Source organism: Salmo salar, chromosome 16, assembly GCF_965601325.2.
Source record: "Salmo salar chromosome 16, fSalSal1, whole genome shotgun sequence".
Lineage (NCBI taxonomy): Eukaryota > Metazoa > Chordata > Actinopteri > Salmoniformes > Salmonidae > Salmo > Salmo salar.
In genome coordinates this window covers 78645812-78667827 of record NC_138306.1, presented here as the reverse complement: position 1 = coordinate 78667827, position 22016 = coordinate 78645812, and the positions used below count along the sequence as shown (strand labels likewise).

Sequence of the window (22016 nt, the reverse complement as noted above, 5' to 3'; positions counted from 1 at the left end):
TGCTAGAGGTTTATTTAGTAGGTTCGTGACATTCAGTCTTTGAACAAATTCTTGACCTCGGGCATTCAATTAAAAACAAAAAGCTGAAAGAGTGGGAGGTAAACATTCATTGCAGGTTTTAAGTGTTCATTCATGCTTGAGTTCTCTAAAGAGAGTCTCATGTGCAGTCATTGTGGAATAAGTAGTTCTCTCAGTATTAACAGCAGGTGCCATTCAGAAGCTAGCCAGAGGAAACAAAATGGTGGCACCATGACAACAACAACAGCAACGAAAACAGAGCCTTTCTTATTTTTCAAATCGAACAATTGACTTGGCCTCATATCCAGTTATTACTGACCCAGCTGGGCATCCATAGAAACAATAAAAGTGTCAGATATCCAAAATAATACTACGTCTCTTCCTCCCAACCAGCCGACGCTGCCTGACTACCTGCTGCCTCCACATTTAGGAGAGCCTTTTTTTCTGGCACTTCACATTTGATAAGAGTGCTCAGGTCTGGAGCCTTGCCAATCTGGCAGTGTGGAGATTTAAACCTCAGAGCACTTCTCACCACTTAAATATCAAATGATTTAAATTATTTCACAGTAGTTCAACAGAGAGCCCAGCCTGGTTTGATTAGAAGTGAAAGCTGGAGATGAAGAACACAAGAACTCGTGAATTGCTCATATTTGAGAGAACTAAATGTATTCACAAAGGGGTGCTACAATACCCTTTGATGGCTAATGTTTTGCAAATTAAGACCAAAAAGCAAATTTTTGTTTTCCTACATTTTTACGATATACTCAATCATGACTTTGCAGCTGGCCCATCTAGCGGAAATAATTCAGTTCTGCCTCAAGGGCAAGATTCATGACAATAAACATCAACCTGTGAATAAAGTCCCACATTACTGACAAACAACACTGGGCTTCAACCTTGCGACTCAAAGCAACAGGTTAGACACTTCTTCATGTTTCTAATTCAATCAAAACACACCACATTTCTGGCTGGAGGGACAATTCCATTCTCTACATTCAGCACAGATTACAAAAAGATTAAAAATCCATCACTGCATATCATGAATTCTAATTTGAAATTAATGCAAACAGCTTTTGGCAAATAATGAATCTCTGTGTAGCAGAGGCAGGGGAATGTCAGCAGAAACTCTGCAGGCCCTGGCTCATCTGGCTCCTCTGTCTACTGTAGGCTGATGCTCCAACCCATCACCATTGTAAAACACACTCTCTTCATCACTCAATATGTAATTGGCAGCACCTGCTTAGCACTGACTGGCCTCCAAACAGAGGATAGGGATGCTATGTGCATCTCAAATGGCACCCTATTCCCTATATAGTGGTCTACTTTTGACCAAGTCCCATAGGGATCTATTAAAAAGTAGTGCACTAGGGAATAAGGTGCTGTTTGGAATGCACACACTGTTGTTGTATTCCTCCACTGATGAGCGAGTAAGTTGGGTGTAATATATTTGGTGATGACTGACCACATTGCCAACATGACATGAACTATGAAAGCCTCAGAGGATCAACAGTGACCACATCACACATCCTTACAGTGGGTCATTGATATAAAGATTCCAAGACTACTCTGGGTTGGGATAGACATTTGTCCCCATATGGGCCACCCTCATGTTGGTACTGAGCAACACTTCATAGTGGGATTGCATGTCAGATTGGAAAGAGACTGGACCAGGGATGTTGGCACACTGTAGCAGGCCAGAATAGATGGAACTACAGAGATGAAAAAAGAGGGTACAATGGAATAGTGACAGTGAAGATGGGACGGGGAAGCACATTGTGTCGTCCTATGTATCGAACCAATGATCAGGATTAGATCACTTCCTGTGTAGGCGCAGGGAGTTTAGCCAGGCCTCTCTTATCTTCCCACCACTGCAGAAAGTTATGTATTTTTCAGGGGGCCGTGTTGTGTTTAATCTGGACTGTATCTTGCCAAGTCAGGCTCTTTATCAATTTCAAGTGATTCTCCTTGGAAAGGATGACCAGCTCTAAGTGTTAGCTACCCTCACATCCTCTGCTCAGAACCTCCAAATTTGTTCTACATCCTCTCAAGACGTATTCCTGAGATTTTGGAACTGTTCTTATTCTCATATTTTGTTTTAACACCGAATCAGTCAAATACCGTGTCAACAAACAAGTCTAAATGAATCTACATATTATCTTTATGTCTAAGGTAAGGTATGTGAATAAGAGAAGAGCCTGTTCTGTAAAAATACAGGAACGTACAGGGTATGGGTGTTTTAGAAATACAGAGGCTATTCCCAGGGTAACTGATCCAGATCTGAAATCTTACCGTAAAACAACACCTTGAAGTATCATGTGTGAGTGTGTGTGTAGAAGCATCAGTAAACAATGTGTGTGTGTGTGTGTGTGTGTGTGTGTGTGTGTGTGTGTGTGTGTGTGTGTGTGTGTGTGTGTGTGTGTGTGTGTGTGTGTGTGTGTGTGTGTGTGTGGGTGTGTGTGTGCGTGCGCGCGCTCGTGTGTGTTTACGTGTGCGCGTAAAATCAATGATTATTAGCTGCTAATAGTCCATCCTTTCAAGGTCACTGTTCACATTATAGACCTATAGAGCTCCGACGTTATGACAACGCTTAGAAATCTGTCAGATTGCTAACTATGTTGTAATAGAAGCGCTTTTATTTTAATGTTACCTCAACAAGTAAACAAGCAAACAAGCAAACTCAAAGCAATTTGAATTGATATTAACAATTGAGTGCTATAATTCTCATGTTCAAATTGTTAAGCTACTGACACTTACCTAATGATATCACATTAGGCGGTAAAGTGTCGCCAAGGCAACAGGCCGACTTAACCAGAAATAGCAGAGAAACACACCTCTTCTCCTCCTCCTGTGACTGACAGGAGAAAACAATAAAATGCCAAGCAGGATGCATAGTTAAAAAGGTGGCTCGCATTCACCACTGTGAGGGCTGTTGAACCCTGCTGTTCCTCTGTAGCTGCCTTAATGTTTTTCTCCTGTTCTCTTCTCGCTCCTGTGTACTCTCCACTGGAGGCTGTCCCTTGTGGCTGTATGGGGGGAGAGAGGAGGGAGAGAGGAAGGAGGGGGGCATCTTGTTTCTTTAAACAGACCACTTTTATGATAAGATCAAAATTAAACATTGCCTCGGAGGCACGGAATAAATCTATAGAATACTGGAGCTTGTTCTGAAAGGGAAGGCATTCTTTCTTTTCTCGAGTGTTGGCTATAAAAATACAGAGATGGAGGACTGTTGGTTGTCGTGAGGTAGCTATGGAGAGCAGGTAGGTGACTTAACCCGTGTTGCTGTGTGCGTTAGACGGGGTCGGGGAGTTATTTCGTGGGAGGACTAGAGTCAGACACGACAGCTCAGCCAAGGAGAAGACAGAGGAGGAACACGCTGACCCACATCCCCATCATGCTCCACTCTGCTCTGCAGGAGGCCTTTTTAGAGAGGAGAAGAAGAGTCTCTTTACCGTGCGTCTTTCTCCTTCCTCTTGTGTCTCGCTTCAGGATGCCCCTCCGGCTCTTCCCCTCCTCTCATCTCTTGCATCCCAGGGAGACGAGAGGGGAGAGGTGCAGTTAAACGGGCTTTGAGAATGGATGGGTATCTAAGTGGGCATGACCAGAAAAAATAAAAACGGAGCACTCTGGGCTAAAGTGGAGGTGCCACACTGCCAAATGCTTAGGGGCGGCATGACACACTTACAAGATGTGGGCTGAAGTGGGGCGGTCCATCTCGAACGACGCTCGTGAAAATCAGAGGCTTCAATCTAGGTCATTGCCACTGATGCATCGCAAACTGAAAGAGAACTTCCGACACACCTGGCCTTTACGGTGACTGCTTTTTCAATAGATGTCACAGATCTGCCGAGAGAAGTCATTCTTTTGCCTCTGAGACATCCCATTCTTTTGACATCAGTGAGTCAAATTGGAGTGTTCTGGACGGAAGCAAACTTCAATCCCAGAGTTGATGAAGATGCCTGAATAGAAATAACTAATCACTCTGGGTTTGTTGTGTCTGATGTGACTCATCCCGACAGCTGCATCTGCACTCATTAAAGTGCTTCAAGGTTGATGAAAATTTTGGAGCTCTCCATACCGCTTAGGGTCATCGTTGACAAGCTGCATACTGCACTTGTTAGGTAAATGAAGCCTATGACAGCAGTAGAAACCAATCACAAGCTGGAACAGAACAGAGCTGCCCATATATAACTAGATGGCTATAGGTTCACACATCACATGTGAAGGTTGTAACTATTGTCATACCCTTGAACCTGAATTGCTTGAAGGAAACTTAGTCCGTAGCCCTTTCCTGCAGTCAATGACCAAACGCGCCCTCTTTGGCCTCATGGGTGGAACTGCGAAAATCCGGTGTTTCTATGTCATACGTTTGTGTTATTTTTCAGTCTACTCTATTGTATATAAAGTGTAATATCGGGATGTAAACTCATATCTGACTTGGTACAGGTGTCTTATTTTTTAAGCCCATAACCATGTGTGTGAGGTGGATACTTTTGTTTCAAAGTAGATGTGTTTAAGCCTACCAAGAATCACTCTGTGTGACCCTGATTCAGCCCACTGCAGTAAAAGGTTTTAATCACAGTACTGGGAATTACAGTACAAGCTCTGTTCTAGTACTGACAGTTGTAGTATAGTGCATCTAGGGAGGATGGAAAAGAAGAATGTACACCTTGTCTTTAGACTCTACATGTACTCATAATGACACAGTCATAATGCAGTATAAGCATAGTTATAGACACACATAAAGACTCATATAGGATCATAATTCCGTATACCAGTAGTCCTAATGCATTATAGGTATAATCATAATCATTTATAATGTACAGCAACATAGTGCTTCATAACATCTGGTCACTTTTTCCTCAAGGATCATACAGTATTAGAATGACCATCAGCATGATGCATTTCTATTGTTTTTGTCAATGAGCAGACCATCATTATTACTGCATCATAACCTTTGTTATGGTGTGTTAGAGCATATTTTTAAGCTACTATAAAGTAATTGAGGGCTTTAGGAAAAGTGATGAAATGTATATAAAAATTAAAAACATTATAAAAAAATATGCACTTGCTGCAGTGTAAGTCGCTTTGAATAAGAGCTTCAGATAAATGCCATATATATTTGTCAGACATATTGTAGAATTCTGTCGCACAGGGCTTTGACTTTTTCTTTGATCTTTTTCTCTTTTTTATCTATTTATGTTACATTTTTCCCAATTGTTTACACACTGAAACTGGCCATGAGGCACAATGACCCAACCCTCTAACTCATTTAACAGAACCATACACCAAATCTGTAATACTACTGACACATATTTTGCTTTACACTCAGATTGCCGATTGATCACTTTCACTCTTCACATGTGCAAACACTAACTGCATACATGTTCACTTTGCAATCAGACCTTCGGTATGGATAAAAAGGCCACAGGTGAGTATTCTTGTGTTTGGAGAGCAATGGAAGCAAACTTGGCAGAGAGAGGTGGAAGTGGGGATAGAGGTAGAGGTGGAGGTGGAGGTGGAGGTGGGAGTAGAGGTAGAGGTGGAGGTAGAGGTAGAGGTGGAGGTGGAAGTAGAGGTAGAGGTGGTAGTAGAGGTGGGAGTAGAGGAGGAGGTGGAAGTAGAGGTAGAGGTGGAGGTAGAGGTAGAGGTAGAGGTGGAGGTGGAGGTAGAGGTGGAGGTAGAGGTAGAGGTAGAGGTAGAGGTAGAGGTGGAGGTGGAGGAGTAGAGGTAGAGGTAGAGGTAGAGGTAGAGGTGGAGGTAGAGGTAGAGGTGGAGGTAGAGGTAGAGGTGGAGATAGAGGTAGAGGTGGAGGTAGAGGTAGTAGAGGTAGAGGTGGAGGTGGGAGTAGAGGTTGGGGTAGAGATAGAGGTAGAGAAAGAGGTAGAGGTGGAGGTGGGAGTAGAGGAGGTGGAAGTAGAGGTAGAAGTGGAGGTAGAGGTGGAGGTAGAGGTAGAGGTAGAGAGGTAGAGGTAGAGGTGGAGGTGGGAGTAGAGGTGGGAGTAGAGGTGAGGGTAGAGATAGAGGTAGAGAAAGAGGTAGAGGTGGAGGTGGGAGTAGAGGAGGTGGAAGTAGAGGTAGAAGTGGAGGTAGAGGTGGAGGTAGAGGTAGAGGTAGAGAGGTAGAGGTAGAGGTGGAGGTGGGAGTAGAGGTGGGAGTAGAGGTGAGGGTAGAGATAGAGGTAGAGATAAAGGTAGAGAAAGAGGTAGAGGTGGAGGTGGGAGTAAAGGTGGGAGTAGAGGTGGGGGTAGAGGTGGAGGTGGAGGTAGAGGTAGAGGTAGAGGAAGACCAAGAACAAGGAGAGTAATCTCTGATGAAATTCGGGCGACTGTGGTGGACCATGTGGTCAACCATGGTTTGACCTTAAGAGAGGCAGAGAGTGCAGCCCAATCTGAACAGCTTCACTGTAGAATCCATCATCCGGACGTTCCAAAATGAGAATAGGTTTGTACTGCAGACATTGGACCTCTCTACTACTGTTACTACTTGACAGTATTGCAACATAAAGCACAGTAAAGACTGCAGATTCCAATACATACTGGAAGGGGAAGCAAAGTCAATGTTTCATGTATTACTGTATGCATGAAACGGGGAGCTATACTACTTTGTAACATGTTTATCTTGTATACTGTATTACAGTCTTTCCCAATTGGAACTTGAAACACAATCATTGAAACCTGAAACTGATGTACCAAATCCCTGAACCAAGTCTGCAAAATTGCAAGAACAATTCCTGCTTTACACTCAGTTTTCAATTCTATATCTCACTTTTTTAAAACACTACACACAGTTCTCTAAATTAGGCACAACATTCAAAATGAACATCTCTTTAGTCCCTTTGGAAAGCAACGCCAATCACAATGCCAAGCTCTATACACCAATTGGCAACACCCACTCGTCACAGGTGTAAACACTAGTTGCTGAATTGTTCACTTAGAAATCAGAGCTTTAGCACTATAAAAGGCCACAGATGAGCTCTCCTGTTTTGGAGGAAAATGGAAGTCAATGGTGAAGCAAGAGCTAGAGGTGAAGGAGTGAGAGAAAGAAGAGGAAGAGGAAAACGAGGATGAGGAAGGACAGTTGTCTCAGATGGGCCACATTGGTTGACCATGTGCTCAACCATGGATTGAGTATGAGGGAGGCTGGGCAGAGTTCAGCCCAACCTGAGCCGCTACACGGTTGCATCTATCATCCGTACATTCAGAAATGACAACCGGTAAGTTACCTACCATCTACACTATGCTCTTTATGTATGTATATTGTAGTATACTGCAGTCCGACATATCAGTAGGCCTATGTTACTCAGTGATTGTTGGTCAATGTTACAGTAATGTAATTTCATATTGAAAGAAAATAGACCATTTTGTCTTACTGTAACCAATCATATCATATTTGTGGATCTTCTGCAGAATTGAGAGCTGGCCAGGCCATGGTGGAAGACACCACTATTGTGAACATGGTGGTGGCAAACAATACCATTACACTATGAAAAATCCAGAACCACATAATTGCAGACAACACAATATTCAATAACATTCACCAGGTGGGCTTGTCTACATTGGACCGTGTATTACAGCAGAACCGAATCCAGATTAAACATGTCTACAGGGTGCCATTTGAGTGAAACTCAGAGAGGGTTAAAGAACAGCGCTATGAATATATGCAAGTAAGTACTATACTGTGAATTTACTATCATGTTAGCACTGTATAGACACATTACAGTACTGTAATCCAGTGTATTGTGCCTCACCATATTGACTGCTCTAGGTCTATGTCACATATTGTCCTGTTGTCTGTTTCAGAGAGTCTTGGAGCTGGATGCCACTGCAATTCAGCACGTTTATAGTTACATTGATGAGGCTGGCTTCAACCTAGCCAAAAGAAGGGGACGGAATACTATTGGCCACCGTGCCACTGTGAATTTCCCTGGACAGCGTGGAGGGAATATCACCATGTGTGCAGCCGTTAGCCAGCAAGGCGTCCTCCATCACCATGCCAACCTTGGTCCCTACAATACCGTCCTTCTCATCACATTCCTGGACACATTACATGGCTTCCTCATTCCAGCCGAGCAGAGGGTGGACCAGAGCAGCCCAGGTATGTTGTCATCTGGGACAACGTGAGTTTCCACCGGGCTGCTCTGGTCTGCAACTGGTTCATTGACCACCCACAATTTATTGTTCTATACCTCCCACCATATTCCTCATTCCTAAACCCTATTGAATATTTTTTTTCGGCATGGCGGTGGAAGGTGTATGATCGCCATCCCCTCGCACACCTGCCTCTTCTCCAGGCAATGGAGGATGCATGTGGTGAAGTTGGTGTGGGGGCTTTCGGCGTCTGGATCCGTCACTCCAGAAGATTCTTTCCCTGCTGTTTAGCCAGGGAGAACATTGCTTGTGATGTAGATGAGGTGCTGGGGCCAGACCAAAATAGGAGGCAGGATGCAGCCTAATGTCTTTTTTCTTACATTTTGCATCTGTTTTTGTGTTTAGAGTTTTGGAAGAACGAGCCACTTTCATTTTTATTTTTGTACAGAAAACCCTTTATCTCACTAAATGTTTTCCTGGTTTTCTCCTGCTGGGTATGGAAAGTGTTACTTACAAAAGTGTTCAAAATACTGCATTTTGGAAATAAATGACAATGTTTTTGTTACTGTATTGCATTTGGGTGTGTTTATGTATATTTGAGTAGGTATACATTACTGTAACAATCTTTTACAACCGGCTACAGTGTAACACTGAAAATGCAAGAGGCATAAACCTACTGATGGGATATTCATAGTAGTGTTTTGTGTTGAGCACATCAGTGTGTTGGTTGGTAGACAGATCTATTCATATGACGTGTGTGTGTGTGTGTGTGTGTGTGTGTGTGTGTGTGTGTGTGTGTGTGTGTGTGTGTGTGTGTGTGTGTGTCATTTTGATGCAAAAAATCATTTTGGAAAGAAATTAAACAGTTTTTTTTTTGTGTTTGGTTTTGTAGAGTTTTTTTTTTTGTGTTTGTGGTTTTGTGTTTTGTGTAGAGTTTTGGGAAAATGGGACAAAGATTCAGCAAACGTGTGTAAGCAATTGTGGAAAACTGTATTGTAGTGTTTACTGTACTGTATGTTATTTTGTTTTGGTAGAACTGAAAGACGACCACCACGGGTGGTAGAACGCGTCCACAGACCAACAAGAGGCTGCCATTGTGCAAACGGTAGTTGAAAATCCAACAACAGATTATTTAAAACCCTACCATCTTCTGTAACATCAGAGTGAGCTTATTATCAACCATAGCCCGCATCCTTCAGAAAAAACATCTCCGGATGAAGCAAATCTACAGAGCCCCATTTGAAAGGAATTACCAAAGAGGGAAGGATAAACGGTACGATATGTGCAAGTTAGTAATGCACTAGTATTACACACTTAAAACATTAGAGACGCATTGATGTTGCCAGTGAACTTTACTATACAGCAATTACAGTATTTACTGTCATTTCAGAGAATCATGGAGTTGGATGCAAGTCCCATCCCCCAGGAATTCATATTCATAGATGAGGCTGGATTCAGCGAAGACGAGGAGGAGAGGAAGGAACGTTATTGGTCAACGTGCCATCATTGAGGTACCCGGCCAGCGCGGGGGAAATGTCACCGTATGCGCAGCTATGAGCCACAATGGGGTCCTCCACCACCATGCCACCCTTGGACCATACATCACTGCCCATCTCCATCTCTCCGTCTGGCCCGTCTCCAGGCAATGGAGGATGCCTGTGGTGACGTTCCAGCAGAGTCCTGTCAGGGATGGATGCGTCAAGACAAAATACATTTCCCCACTGTCTGGCCAAGGAGAATATCGCCTGTGATGTTGATAAAAATCTGTGGCCGGACCAAAACAACAGGCATGACTGATTTTGTTTTCGCAATGGAGTATTTGTTTCTTGACTTATGATTTAGATTTGACTGTATTTTGACAGTTCCTTTATATATTCCGTACAATTTATCTAATATACAATACAGTAGTACAAATAGGCCTATTTTTCTTCCTTTGCATATGCGAAATATATTTACAGTATGTTTGCATTTTTACTGTATGTCTGCTTACAGTATGCTGGTTGACATGTATTGAGTCATGTTGAAATATAAAACTTACATTTTTTGCATTTGTTTTTCTTTCTTGTTTGAGTACACACAAACAATATACAGTTTAACAACAAAATCTTAGCCTTACCACTGAAATAGGTTCTGATAGTAGTGTTTTGAATATATCACATTAGAGTGATCTCGGTTGTCACTGAGTTAGATTCACTTGATGTGTGTGTGTGTGTGTCATTTGAATGTAGAGTTTCATTTTGAGCAGAGAGTACATGATTTTGATTGCTGTGTTTCCTTTTGCAAGATGTCTGAGGGGTTTGGGGAAATTGGCTAACTGTTTTGTGTTTAGTTTTGAGGACCTAAGATGTCGTTTCAGCAAATGTGTGTTACCAACTGGGAAAAACTGTAATACAATGTGCAGGAGTGCCAAATTGCCAATTGTACATATGTAGGATCGTGATCATCCTGTTGTAGTAGAAGTTTCCTGTAATGCAGGATATGAAAACGTGTAGTGTTTTTGAGGTTTAAAAAGCTTCTGAAGTTTATAATTTCCACTTTGAAATTTCACACTTGATTTTTCCTTACAACAAAATGTATCAACCCCGACAAAAATGTCCATGATTTATAATCCACATAATAATTTACATTTCCTGTTGCTGTAGGATAATTTTGCTGCTGTAGCAAACTGGCTCAAATTACGATCCTACATCTGTAAGATTTTGATGCAATTTATGTTATGTTGTGTAATGTAGTGTAGTGTTGCGTAGCGTTGCGTAATGTAGTGTAGTGTTGCTTAATGTAATGTAGTGTAGCGTAGCGTAGCGTTGTGTAATGTAGTGTAGTGTTGCTTAATGTAATGTAGTGTAGTGTAGCGTAGGATTGTGTTGCGTTTCGTAATGCAACTGTTTGAATAAAGAAGATTGAGAAAGAATGAAGAGCTTTGTGGCGTCATCATGAAATGTGGAGAAATTGTCACTTTACTGAAAGCCGACAATGACCAGTTTATATAATTGTATAGTAAGAGCTTATGGTGTATAATATCTGTCTGCCTTAGGCATTCCATCACTTTACCTAAAGCAATCAAAGATGACTTTATAGTGGCTTAAAAATACACTATTTCACACCATAACAAAGGTTATGATGCAGTAATAATGATGGTCTGCTCATTGACAAAAACAATAGAAATGCATCATGCTGATGGTCATTCTAATACTGTATGATCCTTGAGGAAAAAGTGACCAGATGTTATGAAGCACTATGTTGCTGTACATTATAAGTGATTATGATTATACCTATAATGCATTAGGACTACTGGTATACGGAATTATGATCCTATATGAGTCTTTATGTGTGTCTATAACTATGCTTATACTGCATTATGACTGTGTCATACTAGTACATGTATAATGCATTATTATGCATATAGGCTTATGACCATCTGTCATAAAGAAACATCCTCCTGTCGACGAGTACTGTTGCATGTAGAGTTCATAACATCGCAGGCTGTATTATTCAGCTTTACTCTATTTGCTGCAGCATAGAAACAGCAGCGCCCGCTATGCTTAAACACACACTACCGTAGCTCAGTGCATGTGGAATTAAAGAAAACTACCCGTACATGTCATTTAAAGAACAGGCCCTGACACCATCTATCAGCTTCATGTAAACCTTTTAAATAGCAGCCGTTAGCTGAATTTAAATAGAGTGTGCAGAGAAGATAGGGTGAAACCTGGCAAAGGAGAGAAAATTACAGCGCAGTCGTCATCTGATGGAATCAGAGACCTGTATGATGTTTTCACCGGCGCCAAACGGGAAAAGCCATTGCATTGCTGACCTACGGTTACCAGAGCGGCACATCTCACAGACATGAAACCATCAACGATGCGGCTCTGAGGACGCTTCATCGTACACTATCGTATCAAGCATCGGCCATGCCCTGTGATAGGCTAAACCAAGTCGCTATCTGCCACTTATGGGACAAAGAGAAAAAGAACGCTAAACACTGGAATCGCCCAGAGACGTCAAGACATCATACCCCCTCTACTCTACTCCATTAATATTCTATCTGGACACTTACACTGCCTGCTACACTGTTGCTACACACCTCCAGCATGCTGAAGAGATTATGTAAAGGTACTATGGGGACTTCCTGGAATGGGCCAAGACCGTCTAATTAAGGCAAGAGGTTGGCATAGTGACGTCCCTCCGTGGACCTGGGAGTCATCTTCGTGACAGCTCCACTGAATACCTTGACTGAACCTCATGATGTATAATTTAGAGTCGACACGCAAGGGATCTGAATAAGACTGGCTAATGATGTTGACAGCGGTGTCAAAACCCTTAAACTGATTAGCATTGCCATGCAGGGCTCCCTCTGCTTCATATCACGTAAGGAAATCTCTAATGGTAGGCTAGCCAGAAACCTGTTTCAGGGTCGGGAAATGTGGGAGAGTGTTAAGTCGTGATGATGAGCTGGAACAAATTTTGTTGAATTATTCAACAAGATTTAGACACCCATGGAGGCACCAATGTATTATCATTAATATTGATGAATATATTGTTTTTACTGTACATGGCATGCTGCTTTCGCTATTTCCCTAAAGAGAGAGCTTTTGTCTAACTACTAAATGATGCGAAACCCTTAGCATTCTATTGAGAACCAACCATCGTTTCCTATCGCTTTATCTCTGTCAACTCCACACGCATCTTCATCCACTGATGAGGAAGTGCAGCTGTGGTGGGATGTCTCACTCCCGCTGAGCCATGGCCAGAGAGACGCCCCCGTCGCCTGACATGACACTTGGACATTTTCCGGAGTGTGTTACAACATGACCCGGCTGTCTGGTCCTTCTCTGTGAGAACCCAGCAGGGTGTTTTTTTAAATCCCCCAACACCCCTCTGTTTCTATCTCTCCCTCCACACTCCTCCTTTTATGTCCCTCCATAAAAGACATGACTTACAAATGGAAGCTCCCGCTGCCGCAGACAGAAAGTTTGGGTTGATTTGTGCCCAGAACTTCTCTGTCTCTCATCCAGAGATTGTGCTCTGCTCTCTGTGGATTCACACTGTTCCATGTTGGCTGCAATATCTTCCTCTAGGATCAATGAGTGAAGTTCCTTCCTCAGCTTTGAAATATAACAATCCTGTGATATGGTATGGCATGGTGTCATATCATATAGTACAACAGTTATTTGGGGTGTGTGTTCCAGAAGCTGAAAGATGTCGATGGTGATATGTCATTGCGTTGTGTAATGGGTTTAGTATTACCACAGTATTGGCACAGGTGTGTGCGCCAAACGAATGAGCGGCCGTAGCTGGATCGTCCCTGCAATCAGAGAGGAGGTCGTGTCCTTCTGCCTCAATAACTGCCTGACATCCTGGACCCGCAGATGAAATAATCTTGTAATTAGGGGGTAAAATCAACTGGCTTGTGAATTCCCTGCTCCTGTAGTGTGTGTTTGTGTGTGTTTGCGTGTGTGTGTGTGTTGGTGTGTGTGTGTGTTTGCGTGTGGGTGGGTAGGTGCGTGGGTGCTGATGCATTCATTTACAAATCTGTGTCTTCTCAAGCGGACCTGGTTTATAAAAAGTGGGATCGTGGCTCCTTACTGCATCATGAATTATTGCTGGGATGGTTTTCCACGGTTAACCTGTAACACAGAAGGAATGATGTGTAGAGCTGTTCTCTAGCCCCTGGAACCTTGCTGTACAGTAGTTGCCATAGTGATGTTATTGCAGCTTCACAATGTACATTATTCTCTATATGTATGAACTCTGTGTGACAGCTTCTGCAGCCTCGGGTCAATGTGCTGTTTGTGGAGGGTTGCCTATGTGAACTGTCGATACATATTATTCTATTCAACAAATATGAAGTGCTGTATTTCAGGGTAATATGGAAAAGTGAGCAAAATGGCATAAAATAAATGTTTAATAAGCGTTTGCAAAAGGGAACTTTAGCAGTATATAAACCAGAATTCCCAATCTAGAAAATAGAAACAGTTGCTGTTACTTGTATTCATTCCAGTCAATGTGCCCCCTGCCTCATCAGAAGCCACACAACACAGACCCTCTTCCCCTTTCACCCTGCGTTGTCCAGAAGTATCAACCAGCCTCAAACCTGCACAACTATCCCCACACTAGGACAAGGAGAGAGAAAAAAAGACCTCAAAGCCGTGTTTGTCCACTCTCCATTCATGAAGAAGTCACGTTCCCTGCCAGGCCTGTATGACAGAGAGAGCACACAGTGCAGAGGTTCTGTCTGAGGGGGCCTTTCTTTCTCTTAAAGCCCCCTCATCGAAATTCACCTCACAGAGACAGGGACTCAGAGGCCACCGCCTTGACAGGGTTGCCCAGTCCTGGGGAAATCAAACAAGGCCCATAGGGCTTTGGTCAAACGTGGTGCCCTATATAAGGAATAGAGTACCATTTGGGACACTGCCAGAACCTCTTCTGCTGGGTTCACAGGGACGTCTGCATTCCCATCAACCTCTTAGTCTGTATGAACATACCTTGAGAACTGGGATGAATACCTCATCGACAAGACAAGCAGGTGGTTCAACACCAGGGATTTAGATAGCTGATTTAACATGACAGTGTCAATGTATTTCAGGATAAGGGTCAGCTGGAGAGTGGAGGAAAATAACTGCAGATGTTACTTGGGGACACATGTACTCCATCTGTGTTACTTGGGGACACATGTACGCCATCTGTGTTAGTTGGGGACACATGCAGTTCCTATGTGTTACTTGGGTACACATGCAGGCCCTCTGTGCTACTTGGGGACACATGCAGTCCATCTGTGCTACTTGGGTACACATGCAGTTCCTATGTGTTACTTGGGTACACATGCAGTCCCTCTGTGCTACTTGGGGACACATGCAGTTCCTATGTGTTACTTGGGGTCACATGCAGTCCCTCTGTGTTATTTGGGGACACATACAGTCCATCTGTGTTACTTTGGGACACATGCAGTCCCTCTGTGAATTGCAATTTGTACAATATGTTACGAATTGCAATTTGTTTTGGCTAACGTTAGCTAGGGGTGGCTAGGTGGCTAACACTAACGTTAGCTAGGCTAGGGGTTAAGCTAAAAGGGTTAAAGTTAGGGTTAGGGGAAGGATTAGATAACATGCTAAGTAGTTGCAGAGTAGCTAAAAGTAGTAAGTAGTTGCAAAGTTCTATATCGCTAAAATGCTAAAGTTGTCCTTGATGATATTCGAACACGCAACATTTGGGTTGCTAGACATATATGCTAATTTGAGTGTTCCGGATTTAAGTTTACTTTGTTATGTCTAGCCTTTGAAACCAGTCTGTGGTACGGAAAACATAAACACTGCGATATTACATGCATGGATTCCATTTAAATGCTACACATAAAACCAGGCTGGTGTATCACCCAGTGAAGCATTATCATTTGTATTGTCCAACTTCTATTGACATCCTCGTTGTTGTTTTTTTGTGTGAAAATCATATATCACCATAAGGAGACCATATGCTATTTGTTGACTTTGTATATGTCCAACTCCAAACACACATTTCTCACCTATGCCATGGGTTCCCAAATGATTTCAATCAGGCCCCCCTTCCAGCATTGGAGAACCCCCCCCCCCCCCCAGGACCGAGATTGGGAAACCCTGCTCTAATGTACACAATAATTGACATGACAAGAGGGATACTGATGATGCACTACCCCACTACCCAACCTACCACTCACACGTCCCACAGTTTGGGAACCACTGGCCTATGCAAAGGTGACTCGATAGATAAATGTAGTAATAGTGGACGGTTGGTCTGGGTCGTGTGAGTCTGACTAGAATCGTATCATTTTTTTTCCATTGGGCGGCAGTACGTCTATCTTTAAACTTGAGAACTGCATTGCCTACCGGTCCACATAGTGACTGCGGTCTAGCGAGGGCGGGGAAATGAATCTGGTGTCTGGAAATGCACCACTAAGTGCAAATTAACTGCAAGGAAAATACTATTCAGACCTGTATTTCTAGTTTCATATTTGGACTGTATGCGCATCTGTTTTCTCCATCCAAGGAATTTTTCCCCCAGTGCGTCTGTTGGTGCACGAGGACTCTGCGCGGGCTCTTGGACTTGGAGGACGGATCCATCAAGCTCGGATTGTGAGTGTTCGCATAGCGGTACACTGAAGGAAAACCTAATCGGACGTGGTATTACAGAATACTTGTGAAATATAGCCTACATAATAGATAGCTCTCTGCCGTGCTGCAACCTGTGAGGACCGCACGAGTTTTTTGGGTGCAGAAATGGTGTGTTTCGCAGCGGAGAGGTTTGGGTGACTATTTATAACCAAGGATCGGCAGTCTGGAATGTTTGATTTTCTCCTTCATTATAGGTCAACCTTTTTCTCCTGTCATAGTAGATTTTCCCACCGCCGTCGGTCTCAATATTATTTTCAAGTGACCATCTGCACCTTTTTTATTCGGCACTGAAAAAAACAGATGATATGCATATGTTCTTTGGATTAGACCTCCCTGTGGACAACTTGGCTTTTGCGTGAATGGGATAGCTGTGTATTAGGCATATTGTTCAACGACCGTTGTATAAGGAGACGAGGCGTGTTATTAGCATTAGCCTACACCGGCATTGTGATGGTGAGCTTTTATGATCTGAACTGACAGTGGAATAGGATCATTTTGGAAACTGCTTGTGGGTAAGTTCATATGTTTTATTGTCAGTGCAGCGATATAAAGTTTCTTGATTAAAACATGTAAATGTACTCAATGCAACATATTGGTTCTATGGTCAGGAGGCTATTCTACCTTTTTACCATGAAAAACATTCAGATTTTTTGTGAAACCTGAATGTTATATGTAGCAATTTGAATGAGCTCCTTCCATAGTAGCTGTGCCTTTAGTCTCTCGAGTTCTCCACCTCGCAGCAGTTTATGTGCATTGTAAGGATTTTTCGTTTCTACAGCTCGTTACGCACAGATTCGTATGCGTTGGGCACTAGAGCACTCTTTGGGGATGTTTGAAATTGTGTAATGTTCATTGCGCATAGGCTACATTTCGCTGCTTGATAAGCCTACTGTAATAGGCTACATTTCGCTGCTTGATAAGCCTACTGTAATAGGCTACATTTCGCTGCTTGATAAGCCTACTGTAATAGGCTACATTTCGCTGCTTGATAAGCCTACTGTAATAGGCTACATTTCGCTGCTTGATAAGCCTACTGTAATTGATTTGAACGTTATTTATATCTGTTAAAAGTTGTAACTCAGTGAAAATAAATGTGCACTGCAGCAATGGCACATTATTGCTGAAAAATAGAAAGATTTTATGGCAAGAGTGAAACAATCATGTCTCTGATCATAAACGTGTGTGCGTGCATATATGTGTGTGTGCGTTCGCGTTAGTGCGTGCTTGTGTGTGTCCATGATGGAGAATGTAGACTCATTATATGCAAACCGTTAGCTGTAGTTGTGTTACCTTTAATACATTTTACAAATAGGATATTTCAACAGATAGGGAATTTAAGATATAGCCTGTTTAGACTATGGCGTAACGGCAGGTTGCAAAGTTGTGTGGCGTTGGAAAGATGCGTGTGCGCATCCTCAGCTGCAGATGGTGAACTAAATCCCCAAATCATTGGAAGACGCGCGCGGCATTGATCTGTTCGTTCATGTGAAGTGTGCGAGTAGGTCACCAGTGAATTCCACCTTGAAATGAAAGTGACTGACACATAGCTCAGGAAAATTACGATTTGGATTTTGGATTAACCACTAAACCACTAGGTTTTAGCCACTGTGCCGTCAATGTATATGGGCCGGTGAAGGGATCATGGATGCACAGTTTCTCTCACATCCCAGACCCCCCAAAATATGACAAGGTCGACATAAGCAACATTCAAGTGCTGTTTAACCCGTGGTGCTGAAATGACAGCTCCCAGAGAGTCGACAGATTGAAGAGAAGAGTATTAGCCTGGGGTGTAATCATTAGTCCAAACCGTTGCAAACAGTTTGGACTAAAGCAAGAGTTTCTATTGGACAAATCCAGGCAGGTCCCTCCCCGTTTCGTTCCGTTTGGTTCGGTTTGGTTCCTAGTGAATACACCCCTGCATGTGTAGGTTACAACACAGATGTCTGCCTCAAGCAGACCTACTGCACCAAAACGGTCAAATTCACTTTATTTGGCTGGACATGCAATTTTTCTCTAGCTAGCCTATATCGTGTGCATTCAAGATGTATGCCAAGTGTATATTGAAACCCGATCATCAATACAGGACCAAGGGAGAGAAATGAAGTTGCTCAAGGCAGACAGGACAAAACGATTTTCAATGCGTCTCCTGCTGCTTTCACTCAATTCCTTTGGGTTGATTCAAACACACCAACAACGTTGCAGAAGACATGCTTCTTAACCCGCTGGCCATACACTGGTTGAATAAACGTTGTTTCCAAGTCGTTTCAATGAAATTACGTTGAACCAACATGGAATAGACATTTCATTGAAGTCTGTGCCCAGTGGGAAGGAAGGCCCGGTGGTCAGATATTGAGCTGGCTTGAATGCTTCACACAGTCATTGATATAGAGATTTGACAATATAGACGCTCGTCAGATTTGAATGATTCATCCATTTCAATTCAATTCCTGCATTAGTTGCATTTTGTTACATTAACACCCACATCATTCAAATATAATGTGTATTTTTAATACTGTATGTCCAGTAATGACACAATAAGCATCCAAATGTATGATTTGAAGGACCACAAGACAGCACCGGAGATTTCCGGGCTCATTATCACATTGGTTGCATGCATGCATTCTGGTTAGCATCTGCATATGTTCAGGGGAGCCATCATAACCACTGATCTCCTCCTTGATTGATACTTTTCATTTTGAAGGAGCTGTAACCGAGGCTCCACCCCCAACCTGCAGTCAAGTGGCAGAGAGAGAGTCAAAGGCTTTCAAATGATGTTCATTAATGTTGTGGGAAATAAGGGTGTCTGGCTATGGAACATTGGCTCAGTGCTGAGGAGTGATTGGAACAATTGGTTAGGATTTGTGAGGGAGGCACTGAGGGAAGGGGCGCCTTTATCGTTGTTATTAGATTACATTAATAAGACTCTGATGGAAATGAAAGAACACTGGCTTTGAGGGGAGAAGAAATGAGAGAAGGAGAGAGAGAAGGGGGAGAGAGAGGGAGCTAGGGAGGGTGAGAGATGGAGGGATTGAGAGGAGGGATGGAGATAGAGAGAAAGAAAGAATGTGAGAAAAGAGAGAGAGACGGAGAGGGAGGGAGAGAGAGCGAGAGGGAGAGAGTGATGGAGAGAGAAGCCATAAAAATTGTCACCATGTCATTGGATTTAGGTTAAAAGTTGGGTAAAAAAAAAATCCCTTAAGGGGATTACTTTTTGCAAATCCAAGCAGTTTTCCACATTGTTTCAATATTTTCTGTGGTTTAAATTACTTGTAAACAATGTTGATTCAACCTGTTTTTGCACAGTGGGTTGTAAGCCTATAGAATACGCATTGTAAGCCATTAAAAACACTATTCACTGTAGGTACAAAAGTATGTGGACACCCCTTAAAATTTGTGGATTTGTCTATTTGAGGCACACCCGTTGCTGACAGGTGTATAAAATTGAGCACACAGCCATGCAATCTCAATAGACAAACATTGGCAGTAGAATGGCCTCACTGAAGAGCTGTGACTTTCAACTTGACTTTCAACTTGACTTCCAACAAAACAATTAGTCAAATTTCTGCCCTGTTATAGCTGCCAAGGTCAACTGTAAGGGCTGTTATTGTGAAGTGGAAACGTCTATGAGCAACAACGGCTCAGCCGCAAAGTGGTAGGCTACACATGCTCACAGAACGGGAGCATTGTCCTTGGTTGCAACACTCACTACCGAGATCCAAACTGCCTCTGGAAGCAACGTCAGCATAGTAACTGTTTGTCGGGAGCTTCATTAAAATGGGTTTCCATGGCTGAGCAAGCCTAAGATCACCATGCGCAAAGCCAAGTGTCGGCTGGAGTGGTGTAAAGCTCGCCGCAATTGGACTCTGGAGCACTGGAAATGCGTTCTATGGAGTGATGAATCACGCTTCACCATCTGGCAGTCCGACGGACGAATCTGGGTTTGGCAGTTGCCAGGAGAACCCTACCTGCCCCAATGCATAGTTCCAACTGTAAAGTTTGGTGGAGGAGGAATAATGGTCTGTGGCTGTTTTTCATGGTTCGGGCTAGGACCCTTAGTTTCAGTGAAGGGAAACCTTGCAATGACATTCTAGACTATTCTGTGCTTCCAACTTTGTGGCAACAGTTTGGGGAAGGCCCTTTCCTGTTTCAGCATGGCAATGCCCCCGTGCACAAAGCGAGGTCCATACAGAAATAGTTTATCGAGATCGGTGTGGAAGAACTTGACTGGCCTGCAAAGAGCCCTGATCTCAACCCCATCGGACACTTTTGGGGTGAATTGGAATGCCAACTGTGAGCCAGTCCTAATTATCACCTCACTAATGCTCTTGTGGCTGAGTGGAAGCAAGTCCCCGCAGCAATGTTCCAACATCTAGTGGAAAGCCTTCCCAGAAGAAATCTTGAAAGAAATCCAATTCCCTAGATGAGTTTTCAGCCTCTTTTCCACCCAAGTATTTAAAACAAATCCTAGATCCACATTAAAGCAATCAGAGGCTATTGATCTGACACTGAGCTATTTATTTTCACTGGCAGCATTTTCTCCATGTAAAGACATGTTTGATAGATCAGGTAGATTACTAGATGTCCAAGCATCAGTCACTGAGCCCATAGAACATCTAAGACAAGGCAGCTGTATGAATACCAAGTCACTGTTTCAGCCTGTCTGTACTGTCCCATTCATGCTGCTACAATTCATTAGAAATATCTTTCTGAGTAGCAGAGAGGGAACTAAAAGGAACCCTTGGAAATGGAAATCATCTAAACAGACTTTGTTGGAGGGATGTAGTCTTTATAAAAACACTTGTGCTTCAAAATAGGCCCCTCTATACAATTGTGGCCCTACAGCTCTCCACTGCTCTTCTCAAAGCCCTCTGTCTGATTATCATTCAGTGGAGGCCAACAGCAAAACACATTTTCTCTCTTATTTCTTTAGATCAGGCGATCTCAGATCGAGATAAAAAAAATACCATCTCTCTACAGAAATGAAGCTATCCAAGCTTCTATCTCTCTGTCAGGTAGGCAGTGTGAGTGTATGGTACACATCCAACCATGGAATCAGCAGCTTGACTTTATTTAGCCTTTGAGTGTTTTGGCAGCCCTATCATAACAGAGACAAGCTAATGTAGCTACATAAAAGTCGTAATGGAATCGTTTTCCAACTGTCTGTTTATATTGTAGCTCAGGAAACATATGGGGAACCTCCCAGAGGAACTGCTAGACGATGAAAAACTGGTCAATTGTTTCACACACTGAAATAAAGATTGAAGCGATGAAAGTGTAGTCCTACTCCCCACAGATGAAATTGCATTCTAAGGTGTAATCAATTTTTTTTCTTCCTTCTATCTATTTTTTTGAAAGCTTGAGGCAAGGAAAATAAAAAGCTGATGATTTGTCAGAGATAGAGCGTGCAGTCCAGGAGCTGGCCTGGATGATGGAATTATCATTTTCACCCCTTTTCTCCCAAAGCTGTATCCCTGCAATGTTTGCATGTGATCCTAAAGCAGTCTTAGAGGATGAAGACAATGTTTTTTTAATAGTTGGGAGATAGGCGTGTGAAAGGAGATGAAAATTGTCACGCGGGTAAAAAGCAAAATGGGCAATTTTTCCTTCAATTTCTCCCTTCTCCATTCGGAGCGCTGCTGACCCGTTCATGAAGACTCCGTAGTGACACACAGCGCATTACCGCAGAGATAAACCTTCCCTCACAACCTGCCTGCGTTTAAAATGAACAGAGACCTTGGATATGTTGTGCTGCCAGCTGAATGTCTCT

The 22016-nt window shown here is 42.9% G+C and overlaps 1 protein-coding gene across 2 annotated transcripts in view; it reads left to right on the top strand.

Annotated features, from left to right (window-relative positions):
• Positions 1-15966: 15966 nt before the first annotated feature.
• LOC106574938 (interleukin-1 receptor accessory protein-like 1-B) overlaps positions 15967-22016 on the top strand; it is a 343657-nt gene continuing 337607 nt past the window's right edge. For both annotated transcript variants that reach the window (XM_045697956.2, XM_045697955.2), the window contains exon 1: positions 15967-16761. The gene's annotated coding sequence lies outside the window, so the exon portion shown is untranslated. The remainder of the gene's footprint in view (positions 16762-22016) is intronic.